Raw genomic sequence first — 21,488 nt, 5'->3', positions numbered from 1 at the left:
TTCCTCGAAAACTGCTGGTAAGTGTTATCCCTCCGAATTAATGTTAATTACTTTTATCAGTTGCTCATAAACTCCTCTCACTAGTTTCATTAGTCAACAAAACAGAACTGATTTAGTTTCCTTATAAGTTCTTGGTTATGCACATTAATAAAATGCACCGCAGCTAAACATGATATTAATACTCCCTTTCTGCGTCAAATTACTTTCTACGATTTTTTCCCTCTTCTTCAATTAAAATTTCAGTTTCAAGCAAAACAAAATGATAAACTATAAAATATAATCTATTCGATTTTAATGAATAAATGAGATGTGTTTATATTCCCCCAAAAAAGGCTTATATGCTTGGAGATTAAGCTGTTATTATATATCATTATAAGGAACCTATTATCTCAAAATGTATTTGGATTGTAAAAGCTACACTTTAAAATTATAAAATTATTTAACATGACTAAATCAAAAATTATTTTTAAGACAAACTAAGATTAATATAACGAATAAAGTATACTGCTTATTTCACATAATAATTCATGATACTGTATTGAGAGTAACCAGACTCGATGAGAAAATTATTGGTTAAGAGATAATTAAAGATTTATTTGAATACCAACTATCTCCAGATATCATGTTAATAATACAGCTAAACTATTTACTATAGCTAGATGTCTGGAGCTCAACATTTAGTAGAAATACATCAGCTAAAACTAAATATAAATCGAAATTCATCACCATGTGTATTAAAAGTATAATTGCTTTTATGCATAGCATGAGTTCAATTTATTCATTTAGCCCCTAAACTGTATCGCAATAGAAAAAAAACATGCTTGCTGAGTTTTACTACAAAATCCTTTAGTTAGCTTATTAATTAACTTTCTTGCAGAATAATTTCATTATGCCTCATACATATATATCTATATTTATATTACATACATAAGGCGTGTTTTGTACGCACGTTTACTATTTTCTTTTAAACAGCCTTAGTCCTTAGTTATTAAACGTCCTTACTTAAAAATTCTTTATTAGTCTTTTTTTTTCCAAATATTTGCTTCATCTTTGCTATGAAGCAGTCTCATAAATATGTCTGCACATACATTTTCTTGATAATGCAGCATATAGAGAGATGGCAACTCTGGTGCCCCTAATATCATGTCTGCATGTCACCCAGCCACATCAGGTGTAATGTACTTCGAAAGAATACCTTCATTATTATGTGTCACGTTCTAGAATAAATTTTTAATGGAAAGCAATATAAATTGAATGGAAACTTCAAACCCTCTACCATCATTCACTTGGTTGTAAGTGACGCATCCTTTCTGTATTGAAAATCTGAAAGGCCATAAAAATACAAAAACCCTTTCTTCAGATTTCATGTATTTTTTACTGATTTCAACTGGACCCAAATGAAAATAGTTTTAGAAGATCTCAGGAGTATTTCGAAATCACGTTAAGAAAACAAACATACACACACACACAGACAACTCATCAATAGTACTGAAATGGTTTATTATAAATTAATTGTTCTTTCCCATGCTCGGACATTAACTCCCCGAAACTACCTCATGAATACTTTTAGATATGAGAAAATGAGAGTTCACCCATGTTAAGCAAGACCTTCAGCATCTAAGAGGTGATGTACACCAATCCAGTTTTGCCGAGCTCCATCCAAAGTTTCATGAAAAAAAATTTAAAAAAATTAAAAAAACTCCGAGAGGTAAGAAAATCTTATAAGGTATTTCTCCCGTGTTCTTAGCATGTCTTCGTCGTGTAGTGGTCAACACGCTCGGCGTGTATTCGAGCGCTCCGTGGTTCGAGTCTCGGCGAGGGTATTGCTCATTTTTCATCTCTCTCAGCATTAAAAATTCTAATATCTCTACAATCTGAACGTTTCGTACATCCTTTTTTCTGTTATCGACCTCTTCAGGAGAATTTGAGTTAGATATATTTTAAAAAGTCCACATGTCGCAAAGACACTATACATTTAGAAATATTCAAGCACTTTGGATATTTCGAGTCCGAACTGTGGCAGTCGACTTTCCTAATTATTGTACAGAGACTAGTGCGGATCAGAGTGAAAATAATAACATTTGTAATGTTCTAATCCTTGGCATCTAGAATCTTTAAGAACTGTGCAGCGAAAAATCGTTTAGTTCTAATTCTTCAGTAACAAGTCCAAAGAAGGGTTAACTTATCTAATTATAACTAAACTAAAACCAAAAAATGCACAGAAATAACTAATAGAGCTGGCCCTTATTAAAGATCACAAGCGAAGACCAGCGGGCAAGTAACAAGACTGCCGAACGTAGAAAGATTCGGCTTATTGTAGCGATACGGACAGAAGGCAGAACACGCTCTACTAAAAACTTCTAAACTTGTAGTATCGTGTGGCCCCAACTTGTCAGCAACTGTGGTAGTGACTTCTACTAAGTGTAAATTTACACCGACACGTAAGAAGGGTTTAAAGCCCTTTTTATTCAACTTTAAAAATAACAGCTGTGTCCACTTGACGCTCACAAACTACGCCGACCCGGCGGTTTAACTGAAACAGAACGTAAAACTGAACAATAATGACTCGATGAATAAAATAGCGAGATCACTATCCACGAAGCTCTGAGATCTTAAACTAACCTAACCGCGTTCTAAAATACCGCTGAGATTCAGCGAGCTTGCTAATTACACAGTTGAAAGGTTCAGCAAAAACTGCCAAGATAGGCACACAGGCCGAAACGCGTGATTCTTAAATTTCTACCTAGCAACCTTCATGTTCGCGATTCAAGAAGCACATACTCTAGCATTGGCAGTTCTAGGGGAAAGTAAAGGCTTGACAGGAAAGATAGCTTAAACTTAAAATAAATGTTAGTTACAATAAATATCAACCTTACAAACTCTTCTAGTAAAGTGACTGCAACTTAAATACTGGTTTCTACCTCATTTACATAAAACACGATTCTGAAAACTCATTCTGGTAGGGAATCATAGTTGGGAAATAAGAAAGTAAAGGAAGGTATGATCAAAAATAAATTAAACTATTAAGAAATTAAAATAAACCCCTACACATTAATTTGTTAAAATCCTTATAATTACAAATATCTCAGAGAAGAATGTACATAGTCTAAGAGATTTATCAACTCTGTAAATGCTTGGTCGATTATTTTAAGTACAAAATACTTACTTAAAAATAAATTATTTGTCAGTATGCTATTTCTTTCAATACCTAGTCATCAATAATGGAAGACTGAATTTTAAAAAAAAAAAAATTATTTTATACTCAATGTTCAGCGTGTTTAATTATAATATTTATTAAGAATTGATTATAAATGTAGCCATGTTAATTGCATTTTGTGTTTAAAAAAGCCTTATAAATGATTCATTAGTCTTTATTTTGTGTTACTCTTTGTGTTTTAAGTATTTTTATGTCAATTTTATATGGAAAACACTGAATGCACAATTTATTTTGAGGGTGTAACATGTTGAACCAACTTAACAAGATTGTATCAAAGCTGTTCATTACTTTAATGGTGCAACAATTTTCTTTTGCAGTTTGTATACCATATGGTGCTTAATTACTTCTTTGTATTAATGCAAGATCAATAATCTTTAAAGAGACCTCTGATTGCATTCAGGAAAAATACCTAATTTAGCTATGTTCCTCCCACCCCAACCCCGAATCTTCGAAAATATGCTACTATCAAGTTAGCTTAAAACCCGATTTAATTTTCTTTTTAATTGTTTTGATTGGGGAAATATTCTAGTTATTTAGTCTAGTAACTTTAAACTAGCTTAATCGCCATAGATTCTAAATTAAGTCGTTTAAAATTAGAACAATGAATGCGATCTTAATATAAAAATCCTTGATCAAACACCTTCGATATTATTTACAATAATATGATTTATGTTTAACGTCATCGTAATTCGTTAATTCGTATTAACTCATCTGTGAAACCTGTTACTTGAAAATATCGAACCATTCTTCCCAGCAGCTAACCTCATGAGAGAATTTTCAAGCCGAGAGACCTGTTCCATATAAAATGCCGCAATAAATTTCTATAATCCAACTTCCACAAGCAGGAAGTTCCTCTGGGTTTGCTATCGAACACAAGTTCATCTATTTAAAATGTGCTGTGTACTCAGAGTTCCCTTATCCTGAATTATGCAGGAAGCAGTTAAAATTATTACTCTTCTTTGGCTAAATATTGTAAAAGGCATATAAGATAAACTACCTTTCCAAAAAGAATCCAAAGCAGTTAAATTAAGTTAGTGGAATACCGAAAAGCACACGCGACTTATCTGTCAAAGGGAAGAATGGTTTCTTGGAGGATTTTCTAAGGGAATTAATTCGGATTCGCTTTATATGTGTGAGAAAAGGTACTAAAACCGTACATTCAGCCATTGTGTTTCCCTCTGAGTTCTTCTCTGAATGTATTACAGTTATTTAGTTGCTTTAACTATACTTGAACTTGCAGTAACGGGCACGTATATGGGCTAATGATAGTCATATTCTTAGGCAGTGAAAACTATTTTTTAACGCTCACAGGTACTTAAACAAGATTACTGTGTACGCACCACGAATATGATTAGTAAACGTCAAGTATTTCAAAAGTATAAACTACAGCTCGAAAAAAAAGACTTAATATTCTCCGAAGAGATAATGCCCAATAGTTTAATAGTAAGTTATTCATAAAAGTTTTGAATGTCAGTCCTTGATGCAGTACAGGCCTCAAGAGAATGCAATTGCAGAATGCGTCAATCGCATCCTAGTTGAAATTTTAAGATGTCTGCAATTCAAGCCGAAATTATCCAAAATGATTTAGGGTAAAAATTATACCAATACCTCCTTCAATGCACAGTTAGTTTTCTACAGGTAGAATTAAAATACCTGAAAATATCTGGTCTAAAACAAAGCCTTCTGTGTCTCACTGTAGAGTAACAGAAAGTAAATCTATTATGTAAATAAAAATAAATTTTTTCCCAAAAAGGGAAAAATATAGTTTCAAAAAAAATTTTAAAAGGGAAAGATATAGTTTTATTGAATACTCAGGGGAAACACAAGAGTATTGTCTGTGGGAACTTGGAACTTATCAGATGTTCACTTCTGATATTCGATTTTAGAGCTATCACAAACTGAAACACAGTGTTTAAAAACCAGAAAAAAAAAAAGACACCAGAAAAAGGCTCCTCTTGTTTAAAATTCGAAGATACCGGATGTAGCAAGAGCACATTTTGAAGCAAAAGTAATTTCAGGTAAAAAGTTCAAAAAAAGACCACGAAAATCTTAATTTCCGAAAACTAAAAAACTCGACGGACCAACAGAACTTTATCAGAAAAAATTTATATAATATAATTTGATATATGCAAGTCCGAGAGAACCGGGCTTAAAGTTAAAAATAATTTTTTATCTCTTTTGAACTTGAAGGCTTCTTTTTTTTTCCCCTCACTCAGAGTATTTATATGTGTCTTAGTTAAATTTTTTAGGCATCTTAAGAAGCAGAAATTATTTGTGACAGACATGAGTAAAAAATGTAGTACAATGAAAGTGATCAAGTTCCTGACTGTAGCATTGTTAAAAATTGTGTTGCAACAATATTAAACTGTGTATTTAATTAAAATGTCACAAAATTAATTAAAAGGCAATTTATATACGAAAAAAAGTTTAAAATACAAGAAGTTATCACGTATTTTGCAGAGCAGTTTTAAATAAAATATTTCTGTCTGTTCAAATTTAAAATAATATTTTTTTAAAACATGAACTAAACAACAAATTAATAATTAATATTAATAATATTGATTATAAAAGTTTTTAGAAATATTATAATTAATTTATACATTAAAATTGCTTTGAAACTGTTTTACAAAACAAATACAGGCAAAGAAACTTTCTGCTTATATTTTATGATTTTTTTTTGCAATACGTCTGGTCAAATAAGGTTTAAAGTAAGAACTTAATGATTTATTGGCTAATTGAATACTAATAGATTTAATTTTAAATATATATACATTAAAATTCAGTAAATAAAATATTTAAAAAATTAGAATGATTCATTGAACATTTTAAGAGTTCACATTCTTCAAATTGAGTTGTCTCAGTTTTGCATTTTTTCGATAAATAATTTTACTCAAATTCCTACAGACACGGACCAAATTATTTAATATTTTTGCTGCATGTTTATTATTATATATTTAACATAAATAAAGATATGTTTCCCAAAATATTGAAAGAAAAACTATTGGAAACTAAAATGTGATTAAAATTGTATTTTTTGCAAACGTTTTACAAATAAATATGCTTTATATTTTTTCCCTCAGAAACTAAGTTATTAATTGAAAAAATCGATCTCAAAGTTGTGAAGAATATTTTAATAACCACAAAAAAGTGGGTAAAAACGTCAAATATTATAGAAATATAAATGTATTTCTTTTTCCATTGGCGTAGCCGATTTAGGCTTGGCCACTACTAGGGCCGGAAGTGGAAGCACCTAACAGTTGGGCCACTGTTACCTCCTAGAAAGGGACGGGCAATAAGTCATGACCTCTCCGAAATTGAACCCCGGGCCCTTCGCTGCGGCAGTAGGATCCCTTAACCACTATACCGTCTGAACTATACCGTCTGAACTATACCGTCTTAACCACTATACCGTCTTAACCACTATACCGACGTAGTACAAGTATTTTAATTGTTAAATTTTTCTTCAAAAATTTTTAATTAAAAAAATTATCAAAAAAAATCTTATTTTTAGATTAAAATTGTAAATTGCTCTGTTTAACAAAACCCTTTAATAATTGTTATTAAAAATAGAGAAAAGTTCTTAAATAAAAAAACCCTTCAAAATCTGTTAAGTCTAATCATGTCTTTCTCTCATTATACTGCATATGTACAATAAATAAGATTCTAATTGCTCTTTCCTAGTGTAATACTTTTAATATCCAGCAGTGTATTTATAGATTACTTTATGTAAAGTTTCATTCAGCATTAAAATTTTTCATTCTCACCGCAGATTAAATTAGGTTTACAAAATGGTTTTCCCCATATTGTCTTGGTAAATTCGATAATCCAGTTTATTCGATAATTCGTGTTACCAAATAACAAATTCATTGAAATGTTACTGTACTCAGCGTTCATCCTGTTGCCAACACAAAATAATACATTTCTTTTTTGGAGTGTGTAAAATTCGAAGACGCGCAAGTTCGATCATGGAAAAAGATTCTTCCTAAATATAGAAAGACTTATCTAACTGCAAAGAAGTCTGGGCAATAAATGGAATTGTATGCCAAAAAACTAAAAACGTAAAATACTTCCAGAATGTCGATCGGGAAAACATCGAGGAATGTTTCAATGGGAATTTGACTGAGCCGAACTTTCAGTGCTTGTGAGATACGGATATTGTTTCAAATGTCCCAAGAATAGAAGAGGCTGAGAATGGTAATAAAAATAGAAGCGAAGAAGGTACTAACAATCACATTAGCCGTGAGACACCAGTGACTTCTGTTGAAACTATTGGAATTCGTACGGCAAAGGGAATTCGAAAACAATCATAAAATGGCTCTTCGATAAACAACCAGTGAAATTGGACAAATATTTCAACGTTAACAAAGAAAAATTACTAATTTTGTACTTCGTTTTGCACTTTCAATGTCTTTTGCCGAGTGGGACCAAAAGTAAACGTTCAGTAACTTTCAGTTTAAAAAAGTAAACTCTCAGTAAACTTTCAGGTTTCTACGCCGAAAAATCTGCCTTCTTGCCCGCTGGCCGAATTGCTTATTTTTGTGTAGAAAATAATTTTAATTGTAATTCTTTTAACTGCTTTAATTGTATTTTGTGTTTTATGTTTTTCTTTGTTTTACAATTTTTAATGAAGATTGTGACGACATCATTCGCGTTAATGAAGCGCCATCTGTGAAACTTCTCTCATGCACTTTTCTTTTCGTCAGAATGGCAACATGAAGCAAGAGAGAAGAAAAAGAACGATGACTGATTTTTTGTCTGTGTGATTCTATATCTAAAAAATGTAAATAAATATTAATCTTATTGGAGTAAGAGCAATGCTTAACATTTCCTATGTTCAAGCCATCCACAAAGATGTTTCAAGTTCTTATGTATTTTTGCTTTGTTGCGAGTTGAGAAGTGAATTAATTGGATGATAATATATCTCTAATGAAATTCGAGGAAATAAGCGTAAAGGAAAGGCAGCAAAAATGTGCAACAATGTAATAGGCCATACAAGGAAATCATGTGGCATCCACATCACATTTTGTAAGAAATAAGCACATATTGCATGAAAATTGATAGTTCGGATTATCCATTTTTTCAGTAACCTGCTTGCCCGGCATTAGTATGGATAGTTGAATGAAGTTTCTAAATGCAATAAAAAATTTGTATTTAGAATTAGTATTTAAAATTAGTATTTAAAAATTAGTGCCGAAAAATCCAGTTTAGCGTTTTATAATTATCCTTCTTATTTTACGATAGATGTCAAAAGTTTCTTTTTAAGAAAAGAGCACAAAATTTTAATCAAAATTTCTATTTTTCACTATTTTGAGTATAGCTCAAAACAACAAAGATTTAACAACGAGAACATAATTTTTTAATATATTTATCTATTATATATAAGGAGTTTACAAACGTAAAATTAAATGAAACAGTTATTTTTAAATTTTCAGTATTTTTCTTTTAATTAAGTAGTCAGTATTGCATTCTGAGCTGCCTTAAAATTATTAATGGAAGTTAGATGGATGTCCAGGAATAAATAATAAGATAATTCTTTAGTAAAGGACGTTCACGAATGTTTATTAACGTGAAATAATGAGTACACATTTCAAAAAATTTTTGCTGATATTTCTATAACGATACTAAGAAGCAATCTGCTTTACCAAAAGCGGCTAAAATATTAAAAGGAAATTTGCCCGTAATTACGTTTAATATCCGTTAAACTAATGAGATTCCAGATTTCAAGCAAAAAAAGTAAATAAACGAAAAGATAGAGATGCGAACTAAAAATTTTAATCCCCTTACTTGCTTCAGGTAATTTACAGCAGTTGAAGGAAAATCACCTCTCGCACATAAAAGAAAATATATAACAATTTTCAAGAAAAGTTTCTTCTAACTTCAGTTCTTCACAAGGAAAGAATTACCCATCTCAAAGGAAAGCAATGCTTTGGGATTATCATTTTAAATAAGTTCTCAAGTCTGAACGAACCTCACACTATGTTTATAATTGTGGCTTAAATAAATACGTGTCAGAAATTTTCCAACTGAATAATTAAAGAATTATTCTTTCTTATCAATCGAAAAGTTTAAAATTTATGTCTCACATGGCAAAAAAGTTTTGAAAATATATAATTGTAACTCTAAGAAAAGGTCGAAGCGGAAAATAAAATTAGAACCTTTAGTTACGGAAAGTTTGACATCAGACGTTCAATCCCACCTAAGTTAACTTAAACGCATTTCAGTATAAACGGTGATATACCAGAGCCCTAAGCCAAGGCTGCATTGCTATCGGAAAAAAAAACATTTCTAATTTTTTCTTCAAATGAAGATTTTACAAATATTTACAAAATGTCCGTTACATGTCAGAAGAGGATTTCCGCAGTATTTTAGAAGGATTGCAGGAACTATAAAATTAAATCTCTAGAAGCCTGGTGACCAGAGTAAAGTTCGAGTCTTAATAATTAAGATAAATTTCCAACATAGCAGTTCATGCAAGTGAAATATAGTCATTTTACATATCTGAAATTGCATTTAATATGCATATATCTGAGATTGTATTTAATATGCATATATCTGAGATTGCATTTAATATGCATATATCTGAGATTGCATTTGATTTTATGTATCTGAAATTGCAAGAAAATTGCATTTAATAAAGTATCCGTCATAGCTTTTTAAGATGTGTGCATGTCATATTCAGCATTTTGATTAGTTCTGACAGAGAGCCATTCCTAGGAACAGGTGTTGAGTACTGGCATGTTGTTTATTGTGTCTCTGACGAGTATTTCAAAATAACTTCATTTGCGGCGGTATTTACATTTCAAGCGTTTCTTAATGACGATGCATAATTACATTTCAATGTATCCTTTGCAGCCAAATTTATCAAACCTGGAGCTCTAAAATCCTGCATCTGTTCATTGAGTCTCTTATGCGTCTTGCAAAATTTGTTCCCTGGCGACAAATAATCAGATTACTGTTTCTTTGAAACAACCATGGGCTCTAAGGCCTACTAAGAGCACCTGCCTTATTGTAAGGAAAGGATTATTACTCCTGAATATATCAAGCTGATGTGAAATGTCATGAAGCAGATTCCACCATGGGAAAATTTTACTTAAATCGTATAGTATAGGCCCGGTAACACAGTGGCTAGGGCATAGCGCAGCAGCACCACAGGTCAGGGGTTTGATCCCCGGGCTCAGCAAGGTTGACTCAGCCTTTCATCCCTTGAGTGGGTCGATAAAATGAGTGCCAAGTTTGCTTGGAGACTAAACACCGGTGATCCTGCGATAAGCTAACCACTTATCAGGGGTATAAACTACTGCGCCTTGGCGCTCATGGTCAAGAAAGCAGATATCAGGGCACTGCAGGCCATGGCTCACTAAAAGCTGTTGCGCCATTTAGTTTTCTATTCATATAATGGACAGCTGGCCCACGTTAGGTACAAAAAGACCATGAAAATAGTGAAAGAATCCTTCTAGCAACGAAATCATATCTACAGATTACGGCCATCAAATACTCTAGCACTTAGTAATCGGTTTAGTTTTTTACGGGGATGCTTCGAACAAACTATATTCTCAAAAACTATACACACTGTATCACCTAATAAAAAAACGGTTAAATAACAAATATCCCACTGTTATTAATTTATGTTCATTAGCCTGTAAAGGATTGTGAATAAAAAAGCTTTATTTGATAAATGCATATACATTTAAAACAAATGTTTTCAAAAATATATCATAGATTTCTCTGTTATTTTGCTTTTATATTGCTGTAAATGTTTCTAAATATTTGAATTCTTTCTGATTGTATTTTTTGTTTTTCCGTATTATTACGATAGCTTGTATTGTTTTATTTATTATTTTAAGTTGATGGTTTAAGTTGATAGTCTCTGGATTTATTTTTGTCTAATCTATTCTTTTTCCACGTTTCTTGCATTTACCGGCGGTCCTGCGACAAGCGGACCACTTGTCCAGGGTATACATGAATCCGGGGCCCACGGTGAAGAAAGCAGATATCAGGGAAGTGCAGCCCTGACTCCCTAAAGGCTGTTGCGCCAATAATTTTAGTTTAGCCTTGCATTGAAGTGTTTATTTGTTGCTTAGAATTGTAGTTTTCATTATGAGTGAAACGACTTTTGAATAGTAAAAATAGCTCAATTAGAAGGCGTTTCTCGTCACCTTGGTGACTTTCTGAAAGGTTCGAGAAAACCCATTTTCGAAGCTCTACATCCGATTCTTCCAAAAGTTTCTAGAGATTATGCTATAATGTATAATTACGAGTCGGAGAGCAAGGCACCTCAGTTACAAATGATCTGTAAGATTTAGCTGCTAGTTGAATAAGAAGTTAGAGTTTACTCAGAGTGATTTTGTAGAGACATTAGGATTTTTTTGGAGGCCGGAGAGACGAAACATTAGCAATCGCCTTTCCCGGGAATCTAACCACGGGCCTCTGGAATACCGGCCCAGCGTGCGGAACCACTAGCGTACCACGAACGTTTTAGCATACCACGAAGGTAGGCTAAAATGGCGGGAGAAATACCTTATAATTTGAGGAACATTACTACTTATTTCGCGTGGTAAGAAGAAATATCTTAATACCCACATTCTTATTGAGTTATTTCAAGCTGCTGCTTTGCTGTATGTGCTGTTTATTGGTCTTGTTATCATAATAAATGTTTCGCTTCTTCTTCTTTATCAGGATGTATTATTTTAAGAAATATCAACAATCCCGTAACTCGTAACAATATGTTCTGCAAAATGCAGCTTTTGGTGTATGATAATTCTGAAATTTTCAGGTAACTAGATAGTTTGTATTTTCAACATGGTCTGTCACAAGCGCACCATTTGAAGTCGATTTCTCCATAAAAAAAGGTTTTCGTGTCAGAAAATTTAGCAATTTTTGGTAGGAGAGTTATTCCGGGATAGCAGTGCATGCAAAGGCAATAAATACTCTTGTAATATCCGAAGCAGCGATATACCAAGCAAAATTATAACAGAGAAGTATTGTAGTTAGGAATTTATTGTAGTTTACCTGGAAAATATATAGAGTACATCATTTGTGCACCTGAAAAGAATATATACAGAGTTAAAAATGCATAAAAAATGTTTAAACATTTTTAGTATACATGATAAAGTACTAACTACCAGCCGCAACACTTTTTGAAAAATGAGGAACTTCCTATTTGAACACCTCAAGAAATTAATAGACTACGATCCAACTCTAAAAATGCAGCGAAACGTTCCAGATCAATGCATGATAATCCAAAGTGGTGAACCTTCAAACTGTAAACAGCAGGAAGCGATACGACAAAGTAAATTCAAGTAGTGTTTCTGATCTCTCAAGTGTAAATAACGTATATAGTCTCTTTTTCATTTATTCTTAGTAATTTTTCCTGATAAAGCGGGATATAGACTTAGAATTTTGTGATACTAACAAAGTAAGTTTAGAGATTCGCTTTATTATTATACTCTTTATAATTGTGAAATGCTAGTGTTAAACCGTTAACTATTAGAACTCTGAAACTTGCTTTTTCAAACAGCAATTGCTGAGGTCTGTACTTGGATGATTGACAATTCACGTGACAGGCACCAGCCAATCCGCAATCTACAAACGTTTGTCGCAAATTCATAAATATTGCATTGAATTTCCCTTAATTTCATCGATATGTTCTTATTTACGCTTTTACTGACAAGATTACATACTCTGAATTTGTCTTAAGTCTGACTTAATTAGTATGTTAATTATATAGTCTCGTCTCTGCAACCATCATCTTCAAGAAGCAGCTACTAGGATCTGAACTTGGGTGGGTGACCACACACTTGACAGGTGCTCGCGAATTGCATTTTACCACAATGCTTCTTAGCAAATTCCTATTTGCCATTCGTCAGATACACTGCTTATGCAAGTTATTATGCAAGTAGTAGATTGTGCAAGTTATGAAACTCCAAATACGTACCTAAAGGTACATGAACTGTATTTTGCCTCACTGGCGAAGCGTTTCGTGCTTGTATGTTTTAAACTTAAAGCCACCACCTCACGCCATAATATCAAAACTTATGGAGAATTCTCCCTCAGCTAAATGCCATATGCACCATTAAGTTCCAGGTTCCAGTTCCAAGCATATAAAATTCTAAAACTGTCTTCATTTAAAAACGTTATGATCAAATAGCTCTCCAAAGCAAACGTTTTCTCTGCCTTTTGAACTGAGTTGCAAAATCAACTCTTCTGCTAAATATTAAATCCCTCTAATGAGAAATGACATTAAGAAATCTGTTGTTTTGTTTCTAAATCAAACTCCTAATCTCTGAATCCTAAAAAAGAATAATCTGTCTTTCGAGAAGTTAGAAAATCAACTTCAGGATACGAGATCCTATATAAAATTTGTAAATTAACGAATATTTGAAGCAGGTTTTGAACAATGCAGCAGCAACTAAGGGAGCTTGAAATATTCTATTTTTGTTTAGCCCGAAAGGACTATTAGTCTTGAACTTTAGCTTTTCGTCGCATCACTTTTGCATCGTATCATTTTTCAAATAAAAAGATGCTAAGACGTCGATTAACTGAAGAGGAAAAGCTTTTAATACCTGAAATATGACTGAGAAAGTTGTGCGACAACGAAGAAACAATCGGAACAACGAAGAAAAGAAATAAAACTGGCAATAAGGTACCGAGGATCAGAAATAAATCTCGCATTATCTAAGCATCACACTCGTTTAAAGAGATTAACAAAAGTTAAAATTAGAGGTCAAACGATCTAAAATATAAACGATTCGACAATTTATAGTCAGAAGGAAAAGAGCTGAGATCACGTAAAAAACCGAGCCTTTTTGGGCGACGTTAAAATCTGAAAATTTAAAAAAAATTAACTCTAATTTTGTCCCAATGCATTTCTAAGACTGTAATTTAAAATTGCTTCCATGATGATAAAAGTTGAGAATACAACATTTAACAGAAAAATGCTAGTGCTCCCTAACATTAGATTCCATGTTAATTATATATACGGTTTATATAAATGCTAATTTGTTATTTATGTGCTTAATGATATTTTAAATTGTTTAACTTTGAGATGAATAATCTGTGCTTATTTAGCTGTATGCAGTTTAGAAAGATGAATAATTAGATTGATAAAATTCAGGCTTTCCCAAAACGAAACCTCTAATTTCCAAGTTTTCTTATGTCTTAAAACAAGTGAAATGCTTAGATATTTATTTCTAAATTTGCTATCCTCAGTTCATAAGGTAATCAATTGAATTACTGATAGTAATGACTATATTACAGAAGGAAAGAAAAAGTTTCCTGGTTGAATTGACAGCTAACTAGAATAAAGTCTCTGAATTGAAATGAAAATCTGTGTTCTAGTTTTATGAATTACTTAATATACTAAATTATTTTGCTAATAAGGTTAACGACCGTTTCGTGTTTAACGCTGGAAAAATATTAAAAGATAGAAATCTAGCAGAAAATTGGAATATGAGAAGTTTAAACGTTATAGTAGGCATTACGAAATATTTTATTTCAGTAGCTATTTTTAATTCTGTTGCCACTGGCAGTTTACTGGGCCAGTTTTAGCTATGATTCCCTTCAAAATATATTCCCCTTCGGATAAAGTAATATAGCGAATACTTTAACAGAACTATTCAGTTGGAAATATTTCAATCTTCTGCGGTGCTCCCTAGCAGTGAAAGTCAAACAACTGCAGGGAATATTTCAAACTGTATAACATTCATCACATTCCTTTTTTCCAAATAGGTTTTTATTAGAAAATTCCGGTTGACAAGATGAAAAATCAGGTTTTTTCCCCCTTTCCTTATCCTTGAATAGTGTACATTCTAACTCCCATCAAAATTCTTATAATCTCACCAGTATATAATTTTTGTAATTTTATTAATTTTTAAAACTTTTATATTTTTATAACTTTATAATTATGCAAGAAAATCTCAGGCACGTGCAAAAAATAATACGCTATTGAATTTTGTTTTTGAAAATAAAGAAAATAATGCAATAAAACTATTTTTACTTTGAGCTATTATTCTACACAGATAACAGTAACACTTAGGTTCACACTTAGTTGAACATAAGTTTCTGTTTATCTTTTCATACACTTCTACTGCCAGTCTGTTACGTTTTAAAACTCTTTATAGTCAGAAAAACAACTTTTACCGAAATTTTAATCACTGTTCAAGATAACAATGGCCATGAATCTCCCCATCCACACATTGCCGGCTTTAAAACTTCCAGTAGAAGGTTTTGGAGCACTCGACCTACATACAGCTGTGAACACGTGCCAAGGGGTTATCTTTTCAATCAGTTTAATGAGTTTTGAAGTGAAAAGCGCTTTGCAGACAACAAAGAAATCTAGCAAGTAGCAAATGCGTTTATTTCACAACGGACTGAAAGGTAGAAGTATAACACTAGAGAATACAAGATTTTCTTTCCTGGCACCATTAATGTGCCTCAGTGCAAAAGGGAAAGAGGTGTAATAATAGTGTTGCATATTTAACTTCAAACTATTGTTTAGAAGTTTTTTCTTTAAATTATTATTTTGTTATTATTAGTAGTAACAAAAAATATTATTCCTGAAATAAAATGTGTTTGAATTTTAAAATGAATGAAATAATATTGTTCGTAATACCCTTTAAATCATATACATTTAAGTTAATTGAATATGTTTTGAATTTTTAATCTGAAAGCTTTTCATCAAATATTCCAGTTTGCTCATAAAAGAAAGAAAGAAAGTGTATAAGGTGTTATCTCCGTGCTCTCTCTATACATTCGTGTTGTAACTGGATGCAAGCTCATTTCTTGTTCGGAGTTCAAATCCCAGGTGGGGAGTTTCGTTTTTCTTCATTTTCCTGATTTCGAAAAATTGTAAAATATTGTTACTATTTTTTTTTTTTTTTTTTTTTTTTTTTTAGAAAGCTAACTTTAGTATATTTATAATTAAATTTATTTTATTTCCCAGTGCAATGCAGCGCGAAACAAGTAAGAGAAAGCTATGTCGGAAAACTCAGAATACAGGGGCACGTGGATTTAACATTGAGTAAACGGTTATCTCGGTAATTTGCATTGAAACTGAATAAATGTAATTGACCACTATATTGGCTGTAACCGTAATTCATCGTCTTATTGCTTTCCAGAAATGTCGAGAAGCAAAAAGTGCTAGAAATTTCTCGCGACCGGTTGAAAACTAGAAAAGGGAGGAAAGAGAGAGTCTGAGTTCAGTTGCTTAGTTACTATCGTTGCGTATGCTTAGTTCCGCGTGAATTGAAATTCCTTAGTTAGCTACCTCCTTAGATGAGCTTTGAATTGCGTTCTATGTAACGATTTTAGCAATTCGAACTATAACTGCGTGATACTGTGAACACTTGTACGAATATCTCTGAGAAAATTCCAATATTTTCATATATTTCTTTTGATAAAGATAAATTTTATTAAGCTATTATCAGACTTCTGCATTCAGTCTGTTATGAGCCCATACCCACGCAAGAATATATTTACCACTTCAATAATTGTTATCATACTGAATTCTTAACAATAATTATTTATAAAGGTTAGTTTGAACAGCAAAATTAGGCAGGATACGCCCATGAAGTCTGCAGAGATGACTGAAAACTATAAAGTTTAATTCTCGTTTACTTTAGGCATAACAAAAAGGTAGTTAGTTATCTGTCACCCAACCAGGATAGTGGTTATCGGAGCTGACTGCCGTAACGAAGCGGCCGGGTTCGATTTCCCGAGATGTTTGATGTTTGTAAATGTATAGGGTCTGTGCTGCATGGAGCGCTCTAAATAGATGGCGTGATGAAAGTCCTCTCGAGAAGTTGGTTCTGGGGAAGAGAAGTGAGAGACCCTCGACCTGTTCCTCCCCGTGGTGCTCTCCTTCAAATCGGGAGCGGAACTGGGCAAAGTCGTACTGTCACCTGCATGTCGAAGGTTCTCCCTTTTTATGCCGAAAGTAGAATAAAACAGTAAAACATTTTCACTAAAAACTCATTATTAAAGACTTATGTACTTCCTATTCTGTAGGTAAGTATTTAATACTGATTTCTTCCTTATGATATAACTTTTTCATATAATTAATAAGAGTGCCAATATGTTTAGTTCTAGAGTGACAAACTGAATTCTTCCTTAAATGGTACGCTGGTTGAATATCATCACAACGTACAGTTATTCTGCTGGCTTTTCCGAAATTTCATGTTCTCTGAATGTTAAGCGAATGCGCATAACTTCTTTAAAAGTTTCGGTTAACAATGTATATTCTACGGCTTGAAAACGTTACAATTTTCGCTTGTTAGATTCTCGAAAAATCGGACAACCAGCTGAAATAAAAATATGGGCACTAAAAGATGCTTTATCAAGGAAGAGTATTTTCGACTCAGTCTTCATCTACATAACATTTAAGACTTTGTTTTTCGATAGTTCACTTCCACATTTAAGGTGGATTTAAGATACTGTTATAAGCATTTTTTTTCAAATTCTCAGTGAAAAATGTTTTGGATAATTGTTAAATTGAGTAAGTAAACCAAAAGAACTTAAATGTAGGTAAGGTTAAATACATAAATGATCAGGTTAAAGTCTAAAACTTTCTTTTGTGTGTGCATTTCTGTTTTTTAAGCGCTTAAATATAAGCAAAATTTAATTTTAGAGTTTAAGGTTGTTGATATACGCTTAAATTCTTGCACACTCAAATCGTGTTTAATCGATGTTATTAGCACATTCTTTTCACTCACATTTAATGCTTAAACACTGTTTTATTTTTAGCGATGCCGAGTAAATTACAAGCTGCTCAGAACCGTCAGAACCACACAAATTAGCCACCAGGTGCAGAAACACGCTGTGCCTTACAATTCAAAAACCTCAGCTTGAATACTATCTAACTTATTTGCATTCTGCTGAGGAAATAGAAAGAAGTTTTAGTAAAGACTATAATTATAAACAACACGTTAATTTCAAATAATAACCTTATACAGTCATTATCTATTTCCCTAGTCGATCATGAAGAATTTATCTCAAAATGAGAGGAACTGAACAAAGCATCTGCATGAGAATCGTAATTAAGATTCCACAGCTTCACCAAAAAACTCGCTATTACAAAGTTACTCTGACTGAACTTTGCTTTAAAAAATTAGATATGCCAATCTATGTTTTCACATTGCATAATCTTTGAAACATTTAAGAATTTTTTTTGAATTCAAGCTTAAACTGTAATTAGTATTTATTGCATTTGCTTTACATATTTTTTATTTTTATTATTTTTTTTTTAATTACTAAAAGAATAGTGAGCGGAGATAACACTTGACATTCCTCTGGCGTCTCTAAATTTCTAAAATCTGGTATTAGCATATACATTAATTCTTATATAAGCCGGAAATACGTGAGCAATACCCTCCTACTGCTTTTTAGTCAACGGTTAATATGACCACCAGGAAAACCTATGCACACTGCGCAAAAAAAAAAGGGGGGGGAAACAATTTTGTATCTTTCTTTCTACTAGGCCGATTGACGAAATTCAAACTGCCTTTTTCATGTCTCGAAAGCGCGACATAGGATATATATTAGACTTATATATAGCATTTTTCCAACATAGGTACTTTGACACAAAATCTAACATAATAGTAGCACAAATTTCCTACTATTATTATAGAACGAATTAAGTTCATCAACTGCTACTATTGTTATGAAATAGAGAGAGTATTAGATGTATTACAAATTATTTGATTAAGATATTTAATGAATACCTTCCGCTAAATATATCATAAATAAAAAAAGACCTAATAGAGGTATTTAACATTTGAGGGATATATAATTGCAGTTTGAAGGATAACTTAAACATTGTACCACATAAATGGGAACAGGTTGAAGCCCGCGAGTCGTTTTTTGGTTGAAGTTAGTCCACCATGAATGCTAATTGTTTCCACTTTATTTTCTCTAATTTTCAAAATTTAATCATTAAAAAATTTTTTGTTCTTTTGCTATAAACTTCAATCCTTACAATAAAAACTAAAGGAATTTTGAATGATTTACATGAGAGACAAGAACCTCATGTAAATCAATTAACAAAAAAAAAAAAAAAAAAAAAAATCTGAAACGTTTCAGATTTTATATTACGTCTAAAGAAGCGTTTTTTTAACATTTTGCCTGTTACCTTTATTTATTAAATATCACGTTATTCATACTTAAACTATAAAATTCAGTTCAACAGCAATATTGCAAAATAGTTTTAAATTGAGCATATCTCTAGAATTTCGGATACAGAGTCTCGCGCGCTGGAGATAAAAATGTTTTTCTGTACAACGTTGCCATTGCTCGCTTTGAAATCCTTCAATTTGTTAATCAAAAATTCGTTAAAATTTTACAAAATATGAAATTGATAATAAAAAATAGTAGGATTAACATTTGGTAGCAGCAGTTTGAAAAGTGAAAAGGGTATTTATAGTGAACCAACGCCAAATCGCAAAACGAAAACAATTGTCCTTCAGGGACAAACCCCCTTTGGAATAAGGAAGTTTGCTTTTGAATCGAATTACACTTTCCGAATTTTCGAGAAGCCATATCCGACTAATGGCGAAAAATGTAATACGCAACTTTTTTTCAGACGTCTTCTTTGCAAAACCAGCTTGAAAGATGGATTCCAATGCTCAAAATTTGACACAGACCTATACTGAAGCTCACTGCGAATAGCTAGCCTATCAAAAATATTGTTAATGTGACCTCAAGTCTTCTTCTTTCAAAGCGAGAAAGAAATAAAGAACTGGTGCACGAATCGAGCTGCCGAATGATGACGATAACCTTCGTTAACAACGAATGATGACAATTCTCCAAAATGTTTCTTTCAAAGCAGAGATTAAAGCTGGCCCTTTCTTCCAGCCTATTAATAAGCCTGACGCTAAAGGAAAATAGCATCGTTATCAAGGGTACCTAATATGTTGACTGAACGTTGCAAAAGCGCCCGTGTGTCCATTACATTAAACTTAAAAATTCTTTCTTCTAAAACAAAAGCTAAACTGATATGGAGCACAATTCTATGCGGATATGCGAAATGTAAAAAAGAGCTGACGATATCTACACCGAGAGGTTATGAAATTACACAGTTCCTTTCAAACAGCATTCCTTTCAAACGTTTGCTTTTTGATATGCTTAATTATTTGCCTTAAAAGGTACGGGAATAAAACTTGTTGCTGAACGATTATTCTGTACCAAGATGCTTAGTACATGGCGATCAAAATGTCTTTCATTAATTGCAAAGCTCTCGACGGCTTGCTTTGCCTTCATCAAATTAATTAAACAAAATCCACTGAAATTTTTATGGACGTTAGTATCTTCGCAGTCGTTAACAAAAATTAATATTAATTACCAAAAATAATTGTTGTTAACAATTAATAAATGCTAAAGCTATAGGTTGCGTACCTCACCCAGAATCATTTTTAGTCCCAAACTCACGTCTTATCCAGTTCAAATTGTTTCCACCGGGTGCTATCACCCTATATTGTTTTAAAAAAACAAATAATGAAGAATCTGTATGTAAACTGCGCAAGATAAAAAATGAGACAATTCTATATCTAACGTTCTACTGGGCCGATTGATGAAATTCAAATTGCGTTTTTCATGTCCCGAAAGCTCGACTTACGATATATATCGTATTTATGTACAGCATTGTTCTAATATATGTATTTTGACACAAAATCGGACTTTCTCTGAAATTACATGCCAATTTTTTTTCCATATTTCGATTCTATGACTATGACTATACTTTCCATATTTCGATTCTAATACCATATTTCGGTTCTACTACAAAATTTAATATTATGCCTAAATATGAAATTATATAAAATTTGGTGCGAAATTTAGACAGAAATTCAACATTTTATCTTGGCTTCTTTTTTCTAGTTTGCGCCAAGAATAATTCACTGGGCGAACTTCTTAATTTGTAGCAACTTATTTTTATTTTCTTTTTTTCCTTGTAAAGGAGCGAGATAAAGTAATATTTCATTCATTTTAAATAATTTTAACAAAATTCAGAAACCATATTTGGCGTTATTATCGTTTATAACAAATATGCTAAATGTCAATATCTAAATGCGCCAATATGTAAATTCATGTATATTTTAGGAAATTTTGAATAAAAAACTCTAATGTCTTGCAGGTATGCTAGAAATACATCTACTTCCAGATGATGGTAAACATTTGATAGGTTCTAATTCAAATATTTTTTCGAAAAATTTATAAAAATTATTCAGAAATACAAATTTTAAAAATAAATCATAAATATGGGCGAGTTTTATTTGGAATGAAC

This window comes from Stegodyphus dumicola, chromosome 1 (assembly GCF_044657685.1).
Source record: "Stegodyphus dumicola isolate Sdum_Otavi_A_Nest chromosome 1, ASM4465768v1".
NCBI lineage: Eukaryota > Metazoa > Arthropoda > Arachnida > Araneae > Eresidae > Stegodyphus > Stegodyphus dumicola.
This window is presented reverse-complemented; position numbering follows the sequence as displayed.